The sequence below is a fragment of the Salmo salar genome, chromosome ssa19, assembly GCF_905237065.1.
Source record: "Salmo salar chromosome ssa19, Ssal_v3.1, whole genome shotgun sequence".
In the NCBI taxonomy this organism is placed as follows: domain Eukaryota; kingdom Metazoa; phylum Chordata; class Actinopteri; order Salmoniformes; family Salmonidae; genus Salmo; species Salmo salar.
In genome coordinates this window covers 5,682,507-5,703,222 of record NC_059460.1, presented here as the reverse complement: position 1 = coordinate 5,703,222, position 20,716 = coordinate 5,682,507, and the positions used below count along the sequence as shown (strand labels likewise).

The following is a 20,716-nucleotide window of genomic DNA, read 5'->3' as shown; positions in this document are numbered from 1 at the left end:
TATGCGCAAATATTAATATAATAACAATCATATTGATGTAAACTTAGAGTCACACAATGATATGGTGTGTGGTCCTTCCACTACGACTCGGGAAACCATGCAGATGAACGACAAATGAAATAAGTTATGATGAACTTCACAGGGTGTTGAAGTGCACGGTGATGAGCTTGATGCTCCTTTCCAATAAATATCGAGGGTCTTATTGTGGTGGCATGATGATCAATGCTTGACTGCCATTTGCCAAATAAAAATGATTCTTGAGCTTATCCATAATAATCTCATCATGTAGACTAGCCTAGCTGCACAGCATCTGTGAGTTGCTGGCTAGAGTGCACTTGCCAAGACAAAACTATTGGTATAGTTGTAAATGCGATGTAAACACATCAAACTAGATTTTTATTCAATACATGAAAACTTAAGTGAAAAACTACATTTGTGTGCACTATATCATCACACACTGATTGTTATCTGCAACAAGTCAGCTTGTTGGAAACACAGCTCTGTTGGGAAAATGCACATATTTTCTTTATGCATATTTTTGAATATTTGCATAAAAATCGGATGCCAATTGGAAACATACAGTACCTACTTTAAAGGATATAGTTTTCTTGTGTAATGCTCTTTTATTATTAGTATTTAAGATTTTAACCTGTTAGGGCTATGGGGCAGCATTTGCACGTCTGGATAAAAAAAATGTACCCGATTTAATCTGGTTACTAATCCTACCCAGTAACTAGAATATGCATATACTTATTATATATGGATAGAAAACACTCTAAAGTTTCTAAAACTGTTTGAATGGTGTCTGTGAGTATAACAGAACTCATTTTGCAGGCAAAACCCTGAGACATTTTCTGACAGGAAGTGGATACCTGATGTGTTGTATTGACTTTAAACCTATCCCATTGAAAAACACAGGGGTTTAGGAATATTTTGGCACTTCCTATTGCTTCCACTAGATGTCACCAGCCTTTACAAAGTGTTTTGAGTCTTCTGGAGGGAGATCTGACCGAACAAGAGCCATGGAACGATGATGTCCCATTAGACACCTGGCGCGCGAGTTCATGTTGGGTACCCTCGTTCCAATACGTTATAAAAGAGTATGCATTCGTCCACCTTGAATATTATTCATGTTCTGGTTAAAAAAGGCCCTAATGATTTATGCTATACAACGTTTGACATGTTTGAACGAACGGAAATATATTTTTTCCCCTCGTTCATGACGAGAAGTCCGGCTGGCTTACATCATGTGCTAACGAGACGGAGATTTTTGGACATAAATGATGAGCTTTTTTGAACAAAACTACATTCGTTATGGACCTGTGATACCTGGAAGTGACATCTGATGAAGAGAATCAAAGGTAATGGATTATTTACATAGTATTTTCGATTTTAGATCTCCCCAACATGACGTCTAGTCTGTATCGCAACGCGTATTTTTCTGGGCGCAGTGCTCAGATTATTGCAAAGTGTGATTTCCCAGTAAGGTTATTTTTAAATCTGGCAAGTTGATTGCGTTCAAGAGATGTAAATCTATAATTCTTTAAATGACAATATAATATTTTACCAATGTTTTCTAATTTTAATTATTTAATTTGTGACGCTGACTTGACTGCCGGTTATTGGAGGGAAACGATTTCCTCAACATCACTGCCATAGTAAAACGCTGTTTTTGGATATAAATATGAACTTGATAGAACTAAAAATGCATGCATTGTCTAACATAATGTCCTAGGAGTGTCATCTGATGGAGATTGTAAAAGGTTAGTGCATCATTTTAGCTGTTTTTATGGTTTTGGTGACCCTGTCTTTGACTTGACAAAACATTACACACAACTCTTGTAAATGTACTGTCCTAACATACTCTAAATTTATGCTTTCGCCGTAAAACCTTTTTGAAATCCTAAAACGTGGTTAGATTAAGGAGATGTTTATCTTTCAAATGGTGTAAAATAGTTGTATTTTTGAAAAATTTGAATTTTGACATTTATTTGGATTCAAATTTGCCGCTCTTGAAATGCACCTGCTGTTGATGGAGTGCACCACGGGTGGCACGCTAGCGTCCCACCTAGCCCATAGAGGTTAACCTCTTACATCTAGATGTTCCACTAGCGGAACACCGCTCCATTATCCAATGATAGGGCGTGGCGCGAATTACAAACTCCTCAAAAATCCAAAAACGTCCATTTTTGAAACATATGACTATTTTACACCATTTTAAAGACAAGACTCTCCTTTATCTAACCACATTGTCCGATTTCAAAAAGGCTTTACAATGAAAGCAAAACATTAGATTATGTCAGGAGAGTACCCAGCCAGAAATAATCACACACCCATTTTTCAAGCTAACATATAATGTCACAAAAACCAAAACCACAGCTAAATGCAGCACTAACCTTTGATGATCTTCATCAGATGACACTCCTAGGACATTATGTTACACAATACATGCATGTTTTGTTCAATGAAGTTCATATTTATATCAAAAGCCAGCTTTCACATTAGCATGTGACGTTCAGAACTAGCATACCCACCGAAACTTCCGGTGAATTTACTAAATTACTCACGATAAACGTTCACAAAAAACATAATTATTTTAAGAATTATAGATACAGAACTCCTTTATGCAATCGCGGTGTCAGATTTTAAAATAGCTTTTCGGTGAAAGCACATTTTGCAATATTCTGAGTAGATAGCACGGCCATCATGGCTAGCTATTTTGACACCCACCAAGTTTGGCACTCACCAAACTCAGATTTACTATAAGAAAAATTGGATTACCTTTGCTGTTCTTCGTCAGAATGCACTCCCAGGACTTCTAGTTTACACCCAATGTTGTTTAGGTTCCAAATAATCCATAGTTATATCCAAATAGCGGCGTTTTGTTCTTGCGTTCAAGACACTATCCGAAGGGTGACGCGGCGGCGCGTATCTTGACAAAAAAATAAAAAATATTCCATTACTGTACTTCGAAGCAAGTCAAACGCTGTTTAAAATCAATTTTTATGCGATTTTTCTTGTAAAATAGCGATAATATTCCGACCGGGAGACGTCGTTTTCGTTCAAAGACTGAAAATGTAAAATGGATTCTTCACGTGCATGCGCACACCCGTTTCATTGTTCTCAGATCGAGCACTATCCAAATGCACTACTGTTTTTCAGCCAGGGACTGCAGAGTCATCATTCCCCGTTCTGGCGCCTTCTGAGAGCCTATGGGAGCCTTAGAAAATGTCATGTTACAGCAGAGATCCTCTATTTTCCAAAAAGAGGCTATAGAAGGCCAAGAAATGGTCAGAGAGGGCACTTCCTGTATGCAATCTTCTCAGGTTTTGGCCTGCCATATGAGTTCTGTTATACTCACAGACACCATTCAAACAGTTTTAGAAACTTTAGGGTGTTTTCTATCCAAATCAAACAATTATATGCATATTCTAGTTTCTGGGCAGGAGTAATAACCAGATTAAATCGGGTATGTTTTTTATCCGGCCGTGAAAATACTGCCCCCTATCCTAAACAGGTTAACTCCCAATCCCAGGGACCCAACCGAAACTGTGTGTGTGTGTGTGTGTGTGTGTGTGTGTGTGTGTGTGTGTGTGTGTGTGTGTGTGTGTGTGTGTGTGTGTGTGTGTGTGTGTGTGTATTCTCATTTACTTCAGGGGGATCAGGTGCAACATTCCAGTTCTGTATTGTTAAGCAAGGCAGGTTTCTGTCATTTAGTTGCCAGTCTTTCTGAGAATTGTCTGAATATCCTGTCAAACAGAACACATACCCTGATATCCATGTGACAGGTGATACCACGCAGGTTAAAGAGATTTACTCAGTCAACCTGGAAATGAATTGGTTGCAATGGAAAGTCAGATTAAAGAGAGTGACTGCCCCTAAAAACCAACTAATTCCTTTGAAAACGCCGTATGTGCCATCAATATGAGTCAGAAACGATTATTCTAGTGTCAAAATGGAATACAAAGTGTCCAAATTATTATTTCGGTCATTAAGTAAGTCTCGTCTAAAATGGAATTTGGAACCTCAGTGTCACAACGAGTAAATGGATTACAATTATGTCAACAAATCATGCCCCCTTTTGCCAAGCTCCACGTGTAAATCGCCCCACTGCCCACTTCGCTTCCCTTCATTGAATGGGGCTCTGTTGTTTCATCGCCCCCAACGATTTCAAAGGTTACAGCCATTTGAGACTGAAAAGCCCTATACGGATTGACTAACTGTGGTTTGCATGCCGTGCCAAAGGACCCTTTCATGAGGAATAGGTGGTTGGAGTTTGTTGGTCCCCACTGATGGTGAGTAAAGAGGTAGCTAGACCATAGATTGCTGGTTATGTATATATTGATAATCATTATCACCATTATCGCTAGCATAGCTGACGTTAGCTAACCAGCTAGCTAGCTCAAATCAAATTTTATTTGTCACATGCCCCAAATTCAACAGGTATAGACTTTACTGTGAAATTCTTACTTATGCCCTTTCCCAACAATTCAGAGTTTAAAAAAATTTGCTAATTAAAAAAAGTAAATAGTAGCACAATAAAATAACAATAACAAGGCTACAAGGAGCACCGGTATCGAGTCAATGTGCAGGGGTACGAAGTAGTTTAGGTAATGTGTACATGTAGGTAGGGGTAAAAGTGACTAGGATATCACAATCCCTCGCCTTCCATTTGGCAAATCTGATCATAACTCTATCCTCCTGATTCCTGCTTACAAGCAAAAATTAAAGCAGGAAGCACCAGTGACTCGGTATATAAAAAAGTGGTCAGATGAAGCAGATGCTAAACTACAGGAATGTTTTGCTATCACAGACTGGAACATGTTCCGGGATTCTTCCAATGGCATTGAGTACACCACATCAGTCACTGGCTTTATCAATAAATGCATCGAGGACGTCGTCCCCACAGTGACTGTACGTACATACCCTAACCAGAAGCCATGAATTACAGTCAACATTCGCACTGAGCTAAAGGGCAGAGCTGCCGCTTTCAAGGAGCGGGACTCCAACCCAGAAGCGTATAAGAAATCCCACTATGCCCTCCGACGAACCATCAAACAGGCAAAGCGTCAATATAGGACTAAGGTCAAGTCATACTACACCGGCTCCGACGCTCGTCAGATGTGGCAGGGCTTGCAAACTATTACAGACTACAAAAGGGAAGCACAACCGAGAGCTGCCCAATGACACGAGCCTACCAGACAAGCTAAATAATTTCTATGCTCGCTTCGAGGCAAGTAACAATGAAACATGCATGGATGACTGTGTGAACACACTCTCCGCAGCCGATGTGAATAAGACCTTTAAATAGGTCAACATTCACAAGGCCGCTGGGCCAGACGGATTACTAGGACGTGTACTCCGAGCATGCGTTGACCAACTGGCAAGTGTCTTCACTGACATTTTCAACCTCTCCCTGTCCAAGTCTGTAATACCAACATGTTTTAAGCAGACCTCCATAGTCCCTGTGCCCAAGAACACTAAGGTAAACTGCCTAAATGATTACCAACCCGTAGCACTCACGTCTGTAGCCATGAAATGCTTTGAAAGGATGGTCATGGCCCACATCAACACCATTATCCCAGAAACCCTTGACCCGCTCCAATTTGGATACCGCACCAACAAATCCACAGATGATGCAATCTCTATTTCACTCCACACCGCCCTTTCCAACCTGGACAAAAGGAACAACTATGTGAGAATGCTATTCATTGACTACAGCTCAGCATTCAACACCATAGTGCACTCAAAGCTCATCACTAAGCTAAGGACCCTGGGACTAAACACCTCCCTCTGCAACTGGATCCTAGACTTCCTGACAGGCCGCCCCCAGGTGGGAAGGGTAGGTAGTAACACATCCGCCATGCTGATCCTCAACACGAGTGCCCCTCGCGCTCAGTCCCTTCCTGTACTCCCTGTTCACTCATGACTGCAAGGCCAGGCACAACTCCAACACCATCATTAAGTTTGCTGATGACACAACAGTGGTAGGCCTGATCACCGACAACAATGAGACTGCGTATAGGGAGGTCGTCAGAGACCTGGCCGTGTGGTGCCAGAATAACAACCTCTCCCTCAACATGATCAAGACAAAGGAGATGATTGTGGACTCCTGGAAAAGGAGGACCGAGCACGCCCCCATTCTCATCGACGGGGCTGTAGTGGAGCAGGTTGAAAGCTTCAAGTTCTTGGCGTCCACATCACCAACAAATGAACATGGTTCAAGCACACCAAGACAGTCGTGAAGAGGGCACGACAAAACCTATTCCCCCTCAGGAGACTGAAAAGATTTGGCATGGGTCCTCAGATCAACTGCTCTGCCTCCGACCGCAAGGCACTAGAGTGTAGTGCGTACAGCCCAGTACATCACCGGGGCCAAGTTTCCTGCCATCCAGGACCTCTATACCAGGCGGTGTCAGAGGAAGAACCCCCCCAAAAAAAAGACTCCAGCCACCCTAGTCATAGACTGTTCTCTCTGCTACCACACAGCAAGCGGTACCAGAGCTAGGTCCAAGAGGCTTCTAAACAGTTTCTACCCCCAAGCCATAAGACTCCTGAACAGCTAATCAAATGGCTGCCCAGACTATTTGCCCCTCCCCACGCTGCTGGCACATGTGACAAATACAATTTGATTTGAGATGCAGTATAACTTTAGCCAGCTAACTAAGATTGAGGGGACCACCATATTTTAGCTATCTAACTTTGCTGGTACCAGTAATGGCAACATTACGATCTCTCATATCTGGCCAGAAACCTTCACTTGTCAGCAACAACAGCTTTCACAGGCTCATCATTTGTAACACACTTCATTACTTTCATAACACAATTGTGAAACATAATTTAATGTAAACTGACATTATTTGATGCTTATTTTCTACTTCTTATATATCTACTTCTTTGATACATATAATGTCCAGGGCATAACATAGCCTCCCAGAGAGAGAGAGAGAGAGAGAGAGAGAAAGAGAGAGAGAGTGGTAAATGGAGGCAGGTACTGGGATAGTCAGAATACAGATACACACATTTTACTGTATGTGTTAGTGTGTGTAAGTTCTACACCTGTTGTATTAAGTGCATGTGACAAATAACATTAGATTTTTATACTGGAGGAGGCACTCTCCAGGAACAGGACCCAACACCAGGCACTCCCATTTGGACGAGGACAAAAGCACCCACCTCAGGGAATGAGTGGGGAGAGCATCACGCTCTTTTTCATTTCTTTCCTCTTAGTCTTCTCATTTATGGTGTTCTTTTTTACTCTGCCACTTCTTTGCCACACAACATGGTTTCCATAACTTCAGACAACTCTACTGAATTCTACTCCATAAAGATATATTGGCTGGATATACACTACCGGTCAAAAGATTTAGAACAGCAACTCATTCAAAGGTTTTTCTTTCTTTTTTTTTTACTATTTTCTACATTGTAGAATAATAGTGAAGACATCAAAACTATGAAATAACACATATGGAATCATGTAGTAAACAAAAAATTGTTGGGGGGTATACAGAAGATGGCCCTATTTGGTAAAATACTAAATCCATATTATGGCAAGAACAGCTCAAGTAAGCAAAGAAAAACGACAGTCCATCATTACCTTAAGATAAGAAGGTCAGTCAATACAGAAAAGTGCAGTCGCAAAAACCATCAAGCGCTATGATGAAACTGAGGACTGCACAGGAAAGGAAGACCCAGAGTTACCTCTGCTGCAGTGGATACGTTCATTAGAGATACCAGCCCAAATTAATGCTTAACAGAGTTCAAGTAACAGACACATCTCAACATCAACTGTTCAGAGGAGAGTGCGTGAATCAGGCCTTCATGGTCAAATTGCTACAAAGAAACATCTACTAAAGGACACCAATAAGAAGACGAGACTTGCATGGGCCAAGAAACACGAACAATGGACATAGACCGGTGGACATTTGTCCTTTGGTCTGGAGTCCAAATTTGAGATCTTTGGTTCCAACCGCCATATCTTTGTGAAACGCGGTGTGGGTGAACGGATGATCTCTGCATGTGTGGTTCCCACCGTGAAGCATGGAGGAGGCGGTGTTATTGTGTGGCGGTGCTTTGTTGGTGACACTGTCTGTTATATATTTAGAATTCAAGGCACAATTAACCAGCATGGCTACCACAGCATTCTGCAGCGATATGCAATCCCATCTTTATTTGGCTTAGTGGGACTGGCATTTGTTTTTCAACAGGACAATGACCCAACACATCTCCAGGCTGTGTAATGGCTATTTGACCAAGAAGAAGAGTGATGGAGTGCTGCATCAGATGACCTGGACTCCACAATCCCTCGACCTCTACCAAATTGAGATGGTTTAGGATGAGTCGGATCGTGGAGTGAAGGAAAAGCAGCCAACAAGTGCTCAGCATATGTGGGAACTCCTTCAAGACTGTTGGAAAAGCATTCCAGGTGAAGCTGGTTGAGAGAATGCCAAGAGTGTGCAAAGCTGTCATCAAGGCAAATGGTGGCTATTTGAAGAATCTCAAATATAAAATATATTTTGATTTGTTTACCACTTTTTTGATTAATACATGATTCCATGTGTTTTTTCATGCTTATGTCTTTACGATTATTCTACAATGTAGAAAATAGTAAAAAAATGTGTACATGTGAAAATATTGTTGAAGAGGCTTTAGATGATGACCCCTAAAAATTAAAAACATCTGTCATAAGAAACTAGCTCCCTGGTATACAGAAAATACACGAGCTCTGAAGCAAGCTTCCAGAAAATTGGAACGGAAATGGCGCCACACCAAACTGGAAGTCTTCCGACTAGCTTGGAAAGACAGTACCGTGCAGTATCGAAGAGCCCTCACTGCTGCTCGATCATCCTATTTTTCCAACTTAATTGAGGAAAATAAGAACAATCCGAAATGTCTTTTTGATACTGTCGCAAAGCTAACTAAAAAGCAGCATTCGCAAATGGAGGCTGGCTTTCACTTCAGCAGTAATACATTTATGAACTTCTTTGAGGAAAAGATCATGATCATTAGAAAGCTAATTACGGACTCCTCTTTAAATCTGGGTATTCCTCCAAAGCTCCATTGTCCTGAGTCTACACAACTCTGCCAGGACCTAGGATCAAGGGAGATACTAAAGTGTTTTAGTACTATATCTCTTGACACAATGATGAAAATAATCATGGCCTCCAAACCCTCAAGCTGCATACTGGACCCTATTCCAACTAAACTACTGAAAGAGCTGCTTCCTGTGCTTGGCCCTCCTATGTTGAACATAATAAACGGCTCTCTATCCACCGGATGTGTACCAAGCTCACTAAAAGTGGCAGTAATAAAGCCTTTCTTGAAAAAGCCAAACCTTGACCCAGAAAATATAAAAAACTATCGGCCTATATCGAATCTTCCATTCCTCTCAAAAAAAATTGAAAAAGCTGTTGCACAGCAACTCACTGCCTTCCTGAAGACAAACAATTTATACGAAACGCTTCAGTCTGGTTTTAGACCCCATCATAGCACTGAGACTGCACTTGTGAAGGTGGTAAATTACCTTTTAATGACGTCAGACCGAGGCTCTGCATCTGTCCTCGTGCTCCTAGATCTTAGTGCCGCTTTTGATACCATCGATCACCACATTCTTTTGGAGAGATTGGAAACCCAATTGGTCTACATGGACAAGTTCTGGCCTGGTTTAGATCTTATCTGTCGGAAAGATATCAGTTTGTCTCTGTGAATGGTTTGTCCTCTGACAAATTAATTGTAAATTTCGGTGTTCCTCAAGGTTCCGTTTTAGGACCACTATTGTTTTCACTATATATTTTACCTCTTGGGGATGTCATTCGAAAACATAATGTTAAATTTCACTGCTATGCGGACGACACACAGCTGTACATTTCAATGAAACATGGTGAAGCCCCAAAATTGCCCTCGCTAGAAGCCTGTGTTTCAGACATAAAGAAGTGGATGGCTGCAAACTTTCTACTTTTAAACTCGGACAAAACAGAGATGCTTGTTCTAGGTCCCAAGAAACAAAGAGATCTTCTGTTGAATCTGACAATTAATCTGGATGGTTGTACAGTCGTCTCAAATAAAACTGTGAAGGACCTCGGCGTTACTCTGGACCCTGATCTCTCTTTTGAAGAACATATCAAGACTGTTTCAAGGACAGCTTTTTTTCCATCTACATAACATTGCAAAAATCAGAAACTTTCTGTCGAAAAATGACGCAGAAAAATTAATCCATGCTTTTGTTACTTCTAGGCTGGACTACTGCAATGCTCTACTTTCCGGCTACCCGGATAAAGCACTAAACAAACTTCAGTTAGTGCTAAATACGGCTGCTAGAATCCTGACTAGAACCCAAAAATTTGATCATATTACTCCAGTGCTAGCCTCCCTACACTGGCTTCCTGTTAAGGCAAGGGGTGATTTCAAGGTTTTACTGCTAACCTACAAAGCATTACATGGGCTTGCTCGTACCGATCTTTCCGATTTGGTCCTGCCGTACATACCTACACGTACGCTACGGTCACAAGACGCAGGCCTCCTAATTGTCCCTAGAATTTCTAAGCAAACGGCTGGAGGTAGGGCTTTCTCCTATAGAGCTCCATTTTTATGGAATGGTCTGCCTACCAATGTGAGAGACGCAGCATCAGTCTCAACCTTTGTCTTTACTGAAGACTTATCTCTTTAGTAGGTCCTATGATTAAGTATAGTCTGGCCCAGGAGTGTGAAGGTGAACGGAAAGGCTGGAGCAACGAACCGCCCTTGCTGTCTCTGCCTTGCCGGTTCCCCTCTTTCCACTGGGATTCTCTGCCTCTAACCCCTTTACAGGGGCTGAGTCACTGGCTTACTGGTGTTCTTCCATGCCGTCCATGGGAGGGGTCCGTCACTTGAGTGGGTTGAGTCACTGACGTGGTCTTCCTGTCTGGGTTGGCGCCCCCCCTTGGGTTGTGCCATGGTGGAGATCGTTGTGGGCTATACTCGGCCTTGTCTTAGGACGGTAAGTTGGTGGTTGGAGACATCCCTCTAGTGGTGTGGGGGTTGTGCTTTGGCAAAGTGGGTGGGGTTATATCCTGCCTGTTTGGCCCTGTCCGGGGTTATCATCGGATGGGGCGACAGTGTCTTCTGATCCCTCCTGTCTCAGCCTCCAGTATTTATGCTGCAGTAGTTTGTGTCGGGGGGCTAGGGTCAGTCTGTTACATCTGGAGTATTTCTCTTGTCTTATCCGGTGTCCTGTGTGAATTTAAATATGCTCTCTCTAATTCTCTCTTTCTGTCTTTCTCTCGGAGGACCTGAGCCCTAGGAACATGCCTCAGGACTACCTGGCATGATGACTCCTTGCTGTCCCCAGTCCACCTGGCCGTGGTGCTGCTCCAGTTTCGAGGGTGCTCCACTGTTCTGCCTGCGGCTATGGAACCCTGACCTGCTCACCGGACGTGCTTGTTGCACCCTCGACAACTACTATGATTATTATTATTTGACCATGCTGGTCATTTATGAACATTTTAACATCTTGACCATGTTCTGTTATAATATCCACCCGGCACAGCCAGAAGAGGACTGGCCACCCCTCATAGCCTGGTTCCTCTCTAGGTTTCTTCCTAGGTTTTTGGCCTTTCTAGGGAGTTTTTCCTAGGGAGTTTTTCCTAGCCACCGTGCTTCTTTCACATGCATTGCTTGCTGTTTGGGGTTTTAGGCTGGGTTTCTGTACAGCACTTTGAGATATCAGCTGATGTACGAAGGGCTATATAAATACATTTGATTTGATGATAACAGATAACAGAAAAGAGTGACGGAGTATTTTATTTTAAGTATATTTGTCATCTATTTGTCAGTCTACCTCTTCATATGTGCTTTTCTTTAAAAATCCTCTCCTCTATTCACACAACAATCAGGACTTTACAGTGCACAGGTATCTCAGACTCCGAGCTGAGCAACTCACACACCCTGTTAGATCAAAGAAAACACTCTTACACACACTGCAACAACACCATGCACAGTAGTGACACACACACACTACCACTTGAACTCCTAAGAATGTGATTATATAATTTTGAGGCGTGCTTTACCACTAGCTAGGTTTCCATACACTTTGACAGATTTTCATGCAGATATTCTAAAATCTACATAAAAACAATATGCACTTTTTCCCACCAGAGACATGATACCAGCAAATTGACTTGTTGTGCTATACTACAGATAAAATGCTGTGCGTGATGTCATAGTGCACGTCAAAATAATTTATGCGGTTAAATTCTCATATACCGAATAAACAAATACAACTTAAATGGGTTTCCATCGCATTTTCAACCCTACTGATGGGTGCAGGGTGTGCTTTTGGCTAGAGCGTATAGCCTACATGATGAGATTATTATGGACAAAAGAGCAAGATTATTTTTATTTGTCAAATGGGAGACAAGCATCAATGAACATGTCACCAGAATAAGACCCACAATATTTATTACAAAGGAGCATCAAGCTCATGACCTGCACTTCCACCACCCTGTGAAGTTCATCATAATTTATTTAATCAAATATTATTGGTCACATACACGTGTTTAGCAGATGCTATTGCGGGTGTAGTGAAAGGCTTGTGTTTCTAGCTCCAACAACTGCGGTCCCATCGATGTAGATATGGGGGGTGCTCCCTCTGCTGTTTCCTGATGTCAAAGATCAGCTACTTCGTTTTGCTGACGTTGGGTATGAGGCTATTTTCCTGGCACCACACTCCCAGGGCTCTCACCTCCTCCCTGTAGGCTGTCTTGTCATTGTTGGTAATCAGGCCTACTACTGAGGTGATGATTGAGTTGGAGGTGTGCGTTGCCACGCAGTCATGGGTGAACAGGTAGTACTGGCTCCTTCTTGGGGCCTCAGTGTTGATGATTAGTGAAGTGGAGGTGTTGTTTCCTACCTTCACCACCTGGGGGCGGCCCGTCAGGAAGTCCAGGACCCAGTTGCACAGGGTGGGGTTCAGACCCTGGGCCTCGAGCCTAATGATGAGCTTGGAGGGTACTTTGGTGTTGAATGCTGAGCTATAGTCAATGAACAGCATTCTTACATAGGTATTCCTCTTGTCCATATGGAATAGGGCAGTGTGCAGTGCGATGGCATCATATGTGGATCTATTGGGGCTTTGAGACTAGTCTCTCAAAGCACTTCATGATGACAGAAGTGTGCTATGGGGCGATAGTAATTTAGTTCTGTTACCTTTGCTTTCTTGGGAACAGGAACAATGGTGGACATGTGGACATCTTGCATGTGGGGACAGCAGACTGGGATAGGGAGAGATTGAATATGTCCGTAGACACTCCAGCCAGCTGGTCTGCGCATGCTCTGAGGACGCAGCTAGGGATGCCGTCTGGGCCGGCAGCCTTGCGAGGATTAATGCGCTTAAATGTCTTACGTCGGCCACGGAGGAGAGCCCACAGTCCTTGGTAGCGGGCTGCGTCGGTGGCACTGTATTATCCTCAAAGACGGCGAAGAAGGTGTTTAGCATGTCCGGAAGTTTTCCCTTTGTAGTCCGTGATTGTCTGTAGACCCTGCCACATACATCTCGTGTCTGAGCCATTGAATTGCGACTCCACTTTGTCTCTATACTGACTTTTGCCTGTTTGATTGTCTTACTTAGGGAATAAGTACACTGTTTGTATTCGGCTATATTCCCAGTCACCTTGCCGTGGTTAAATGTGGTGGTTCGTGCTTTGTTTTGGAGTGAACGCTGCCATCTATCCAAGGTTTCTGGTTAGGGTAGGTTTTAATAGATAAACTCAGTCACCATTGCAGTATATTCGTCAATATTATTTTCGGAGGCTACCCGGAACATATCCCAGTCCACGTAATCAAAACAATTGTGAAGCGTGGATTCCGATTGGTCAGACCAGCGTTGAATACTCCTTAGCACTGGTACTTAATTTTTTTGTATCTGCCTATAGGAAGGGAGTAGCAAAATGGAGTCATGATCAGATTTGCCAAAGGGAGGGCGAGGGAGAGACTTGTAGGCATCTCGGAAGTTGGAGTAGCAGTGGTTGAGTGTTTTAGCTGCGCGAGTACTACAGTCAATGTGTTGATAGAACTTCAGTAGCATTTCCACAAATTTGCTTTAAAATCCCCACCTACAATAAATGCGACTTCAGGATATGTGGTTTACAGTTTGGTTCTTTGAGGGCCGTCATGGTATCGGTTTGAGGGGGAATATACACGGCTGTGACTATAACTGAATCCTAATGAATTTTGGAAAGTTTAACAAAAAATGTTCTGTTTCCCCCGGGCCCGTCATGAACTTTTTTATCCGACATGCACTTTACTCACATAAAAGGGTTTGATGGAAACCTGGTTACTGTAAGGAAAGTATCACTTAATAAAGAGAAACAGTGACGTGATTACAAACCCTGTTCATATTTGAAGCTATTATTGTGTCATGATTCTATACAAGTATATGAGCAAACCTAAATAAAGTCACAATTAAGATGTGTTTTTTTTTTACTGTAGCTTCACTGATCACAGAACAGTGATAACATTAAGATGTATAACAATCACAATATTTGATCTATAGCACAAACAATCACCACACCCAATAATATTGAGAAAGAAAAAATGTATGTGAATAATATAAAAACTGCAGTAATATTAATTTATCTGCACTTCATGTCATTTTAATGTTATTTTCTATCCAATTTGTTTTTCATACTTGTGTAGTTCATTACACAATTCAGTACATATAACAAATTCTCATCAATGTTCCTAAATATTTTGTATGTCTGTTGGTTTGGCACTTTTGTCATGCCAATAAAGCATTTTGAACTTAATTGAAAAGAAGAGAAAGCGAAGGCACTTTAATTGTATCAGGGGTGAGGAGAGAAAAGTACTACCAGTTCCCTAGTGGTTTGTTTTAAGGAATTGGTGCCCTTTCAGATGCCTCATGAGAACCCCTCTTACCTCTCGATCACAGTAAAGGTCTTCAAAAGAAAACACACTTATCAGCCAAGATGTGTGCACAGCTGTGTATGTGTGTTTCTTTGTCAAAGAACACAGTGGCCTCCATCATTCTTAAATGGAAGAAGTTTGGAACCACAAAGACTTGGCCACCGGGCCAAACTGAGCAATCGGGGGAGAAGGGCCTTGGTCAGGGAGGTGACCAAGAACCCGATGGTCACTCCAGAGTTCCTCTGTGGAGATGAGAGAACCTTCCACAAGGACAGCCATCTCTGCAGCACTCCACCAATCAGGCCTTTATGGTAGAGAGGCCAGATGGGAAGCCAATCCTCAGTTAAAGTCATATGACAGCCCGCTTTTTTGTTAGTAATTTTTTTTATTTCACCTTTATTTAACTAGGCAAGTCAGTTAAGAACAAATTCTTATTTTCAATGACAGGCTAGGAACAGGGGGTTAACTGCCTTGTTCAGGGGCAGAAAGACAGATTTTTACCTTGTCTGCTCGGGGATTAAATCTTGCAACCTTCCGGTTACTAGTCCAACGCTCTAACCACTAGGCTACATGCCACCCTGGGGATATGGGGATGAGGTAGTTGGGTGGGCTGTTTACAGATGGGCTGTGTACAGGTTCAATGATTGGTACACTGCTCTGACAGCTGATGCTTAAAGTTAGTGAGGGAGATAAGACTCCAGCTTCAGTGATTTTTGCAATTCGTTCCAGTCATTTGCAGCAGAGAACTGGAAGGAAAGGCGGCCAAAGGAGGAGTTGGCTTTGGGGATGACCAGTGAAATATACCTACTGGAGCACGTGCTACGTGTGGGTGCTGCTATGGTGACCAGTGAGCTGAGATAAGGCAGGGCTTTACCTAGCATAGACTTATAGATGACCTGGAGCCATTGGGTTTGGCGATGAATATGAAGCGAGGGCTGAGTACTGAGTAAAGATACTGGTTGCAGTGGTGGGTAGTATATGGGGCTTTGGTGACAAAACGGATGGCACTGTGATAGACTACATCCAATTTGCTGAGTAGAGTGTTGGAGGCTATTTTGTAGATGACATCGCCGAAGTCAAGGATTGGTAGGTATGTTTGGCAGCATGAGTGAAGGACGCTAGGTTGCGAAGTAGGAAGCCGATTCTAGATTTCATTTTGGATTGGAGATGCTTAATGTGAGTCTGGAAGGAGAGTTTACAGTCTAACCAGACAACTAGGTATTTGTAGTTGTCCACATATTCTAAGTCAGAACCGTCCAGAGTAGTGATGCTAGATGGCCGGGAGTGTGCGGGCAGCGATCGGTTGAAGAGCATGCATTTAGTTTTACTTGCATTTAAGAGCAGTTGGAGGCCACGGAAGGAGTGTTGTATGGAATTGAAGCTCGCCTGGAGGTTTGTTAACACAGTGTCCAAGAACACCATGAGAAACATGATTCTCTGGTCTGATGAAACTAAGATTGAACTCCTTGGCCTGAATGCCAAGTGTCATGTCTGGAGGAAATCTGGCACCATCCCTCCAGGTGAAGCATGGTGGTGGCAGCATGATGCTGTGGGGAAGTTTTTCAGCGCCAGGGACTGGGAGACTAGTCAGGATCGAGGGAAAGATGAACAGCGCAAAGTACAGAGATCCTTGAGGAAAACCTGCTCCAGTGCGCTCAGGAACTCAGACTGGGGCGAAGATTCACCTACCAACAGGACAACGACCCTAAGCACACAGCCAAGACAACACAGGAGTGGCCAAGCCAGAGCGGCCGAGCCATAGCACGGACTTGAACCTAAGCGAACATCTCTGGAGAGAAATGAAAATAGCTGTGCAGCGACGCTCCCCATCCAACCTGACAGAGCTTGAGAGGATCTGTAGAGAGTAAGGGGAGAAACTCCCCAAATACAGTTGTGCCAAGCTTGCAGCGTCATACCCAAGAAGAATCAAGGCTGTAATCGCTGCCAAAGGTGCTTCAGCAAAGTACTGAGTAAAGGTTCTGATACTGATATTTCAGTATATTTAAAAAAAAATTGCTAACATTTTTAAAAACCAGTTTTTGCTTTGTCATTATGGGCTATAGTGTGTAGATTGATAAGGTGAAAAAATGTAATCAATTTTAGAATAAGGCTGTAACGTAACAATGTGGAAAAAGTCAAGGAGTCTGAATACTTTCTGAATGCTCTGTATACCGGTATTGATGCACAGACAGGTTTGGGTTTTTACTTTACCTTATATAACGGTATTTTAATGTTTGGTTTGTTAAATATGTTACGCCACTCCGCCACGTGTAATAATGTCTGTTTTTAAATAATCAAAGCATTGCATGCATCTCATTGCATTTGCATAGTGGCATAGAGCAGTGGAACATTTTAGTAGCCTAAGCCTAGGGTCCGGCAGAAATGTGGCCTTTTATAAACGCATTTCATGCAATTCTACATGAGTTATGTGACTGTAGACTTTGGCAGAATATTTTTTAATCCCGCACAAATTATCGAAATGACAGGCTACTTTGACACTGACGTGAGAATCTGCGATCAAGAAAAACAACCTTGAATCCATCAATAGCATAGGCCTAGGTGTGTTGAGACAAATATTCATTCACTCGCCGGTGATGGCCATTGTGTTCGTGCCAAAAGCCAATATCTCGCTGTTTTACTTTGTAAAATAATATTTGGAAGTTTATCAAATATTTTGTTTGCCTACAGCAGACAGATTAGAGTCTTCTCTTTGGTGTCCAACCTGTGTTTTCCCGCGACTGTATTTGAAATATTGCAAAAGGCCTGTTTTGTCAGCATGCTGTTCACTGACACGTTTGCCTGAAAGCACATAGCACCACATTTAATCATGGCAAGGCGACTGGAAACATGGCCGAATACAAACAGTGTAGTTATTCCCTCCGTAAGGCAATCAAACAAGCAATGCATAAGTATAGAGACATAGTGGAGTTGCAATTCAAGGGCTCAAACACGAGACGTATGTGGCAGGGTCTACAGACAGTCACGGGTTACAAAAAGAAAACCTGCCACGTCACAGACATCAATGTCTTGCTGCCAGACAAATTAAACTTTGTTGTGCGCTTTGAGGACAATACAATGCCACCGACACAGCCCGCAACCAAAGACTCTGGGCTCTCCTTCTCCGTGGCCGACGTGAGTAAAACATTTAAACGTGTTAAGTCTCGCAAGGCTGCCGGCCAAGACGGCATCCCTAGCCACGTCCTCAGAGCATGCGCAGACCAGCTGGCTGGTGTGTTTACGGACATATTCAATCAATCCCTAGCGTAGTCTGCTGTCCCCACATGCTTCAAGATGGCCACCATTGTTCCTGTTCCCAAGAAAGCTAAGATAACTGAACGACTATCGCCCCGTAGCACTCACTTCGGTCATCATGAAGTGCTTGAGAGACTAGTCAAGGATCATATTACCTCTACCTTACCTGCCACCCTAGACCCACACCAATTTGCCCTACCGCCCCAATAGGTCCACAGACGATGCAATCGCCATCACACTGCACGCTGCCCCATCCCATCTGGAAAAGAGGAATACCTACGTAAGAATGCTGTTCATGGACTACAGCTCAGCATTCAACACCATAGTACCCTCCAAGCTCATCATTAAGCTTGAGACCCTGGGTCTCAACCCCACCCTGTGCAACTGGGTCGTGGACTTCCTGACGGGCCATCCCCAGGTGGTGAAGGTAGGAAACAACATCTCCACTCTGCTGATCCTCAACACTGGGGATCCATAAAGGTGCGTTCTCAGCCCTCTCCTGTACTCCCTGTTCACCCACGACTGCGTGGCCATGCACAACTTCAACTCATTCATCAAGTTTGTAGACGACACTACAGTGGTAGGCTTGATTTCCAACAACGACAAGACAGCCTTCAAGGAGGAGGTGAGGGTCCTCAGAGTGTGGTGTCAGGAAAATAACCTCTCACTCAATGTCTGCAAAACAAAGAGATGATCGTGGACTTCAGGAAACAGCAAAGGGAGCACCCCCTATCCACATCGATGGGACAGCAGTGGAGAAGGTGGAAAGTTTTAAGTTCCTCGGTGTACATATCACCGACAAACTGAAATGGTCCACGCACACAAACAGTGTGGTGAAGGCGCAACAGCGCCTCTTCAACCTCAGGTGGCTGAAAAAATGTGGCTTGTCACTGAAAACCCTCACTAACTTTTACAGGTGCACAATTGAGAGCATCCTGTCGGGCTGTATCACCGCCTGGTACGGCAACTGCACCGCCCACAACTGCAGGGCTCTCCAGAGAGTGGTGCGGTCTGCACAAAGCATCACCGGGGGCAAACTACCTGCGCTCCAGGACACCTACAGCACTCGATGTCACAGGAAGGCCAAAAGGATCATCAAGGACAATAACCACCCGAGCCATTGCCTGTTCACCCCGCTTCATCCAGAAGGCGAGGTCAGTACAGGTACATCAAAGCTGGGACAGAGAGATTGAAAAACAGCTCAAGGCCATCAGATTGTTAAACAGCCACCACTAGCACAGAGAGACGGCTGCCTACCTACAGACTTGATATCATAGGCCACTTTAATAAATGGAACACTAGTCACTTTAATAATGCCACTTTAAGAATGTTTACATATCTCAAATTACTCATCCCATACAGTGCCTTGCAAAAGTATTCATTTTTCTTATTTTGTTGCATTACAACCTAGAATTTAAATTGATTTCATGTAATGGACATACACTAAATAGTCCAAATTGTGAAGTGAAATGAAAAAAATTACTTGTTTCAAAAAATTCAAAATTTTTTTGGGGGAAAAGTGGTGCGTGCATTTTTATTCACCCCTTTGCAATGAAGCCACTAAAAAACTTTTGTACCTGTTTCCTCCAGCATCTTCACAAGGTCCTTTGCTGTTGTTCTGGGATTGATTTGTACTTTTCGCACCAAAGTATGTTCATCTCTAGGAGACAGAACGCGTCTCCTTCCTGAGCGGTATGACGGCTGCATGGTCCCATGGTGTTAGTACTTGCGTACTATTGTTTGTACAAGGATGAACCAGACTTGTGGAGGTCAACAATTATTTTTCTGAGGTCTTGGCTGATTTCTTGTGTAAAAACAAAAGGAGGGGGGGTGGCTCAATGTAAATAGTCCAGGTGGCCATTTGATGAATTGTTCAGCTGTCTTATAGCTTGGGGGTAGAAACTGTTAATAAGGAGCCTTTTGGACCTTGACTTGGTGCTCCGGTATCGCTTGCCGAACGGTAGCAGAGAGAACAGTCTATGACTTGGGTGACTGGAGTCTGAACATTTCTTGCGCCTTCCTCTGACACCGCCTGATAGGTCCTGGATGGCAGGAAACTTGGCCCCAGTGATGTATTGGGCAATACGCACTACCCTCTGTAGCGCATTACGGTCAGATACCGAGCAGGCGGTGATGCAACCGGTAAAGACGCTCTCGATGGTGCAGCTGTAGAACTTGTTGAGGATACGGGGACCCATGCCATATCGTTTCAGTCTCCTGAGAGGGAAAAGGTGTTGCCATGCCCTCTTCACGACTGTCTTGGTGTGTTTGGACCATGATAGATCATTGGTGATGTGGACACCAAGGAACATGAAACTCTCAACCCGTTCCATATCAGCCCTGTCGACGCAAAATGGGGGCCTGTTCGGCCTTCCTTTTCCTGTAGTCCACGATCATGTCCTTTGTCTTGGCTGTCTTATCATTGTCACTGATCAGGCCTACCACTGTTGTGTCATCAGCAAACTTAATGATGGTGTTGGAGTCGTGATTGGCCAGTCATGGGTGGACAGGGAGTACAGGAGGGGACTAAGCACGCACCCCTGAGGAGAACCGGCATTGAGGATCA

General features: G+C 43.3%; 1 protein-coding gene and 1 long non-coding RNA gene across 5 annotated transcripts in view; one reads left to right on the top strand and one right to left on the bottom strand.

Annotated features, from left to right (window-relative positions):
• dnmbp (dynamin binding protein) overlaps positions 1-20,716 on the bottom strand; it is a 146,101-nt gene that overhangs the window by 46,482 nt on the left and 78,903 nt on the right. The gene's annotated exons all lie outside the window — the stretch shown is intronic.
• LOC123728980 (uncharacterized) lies at positions 4,116-12,263 on the top strand. Its single transcript, XR_006760659.1, has 2 exons — positions 4,116-4,295; positions 11,265-12,263. It is a non-coding gene; the product is annotated as an uncharacterized lncRNA (long non-coding RNA).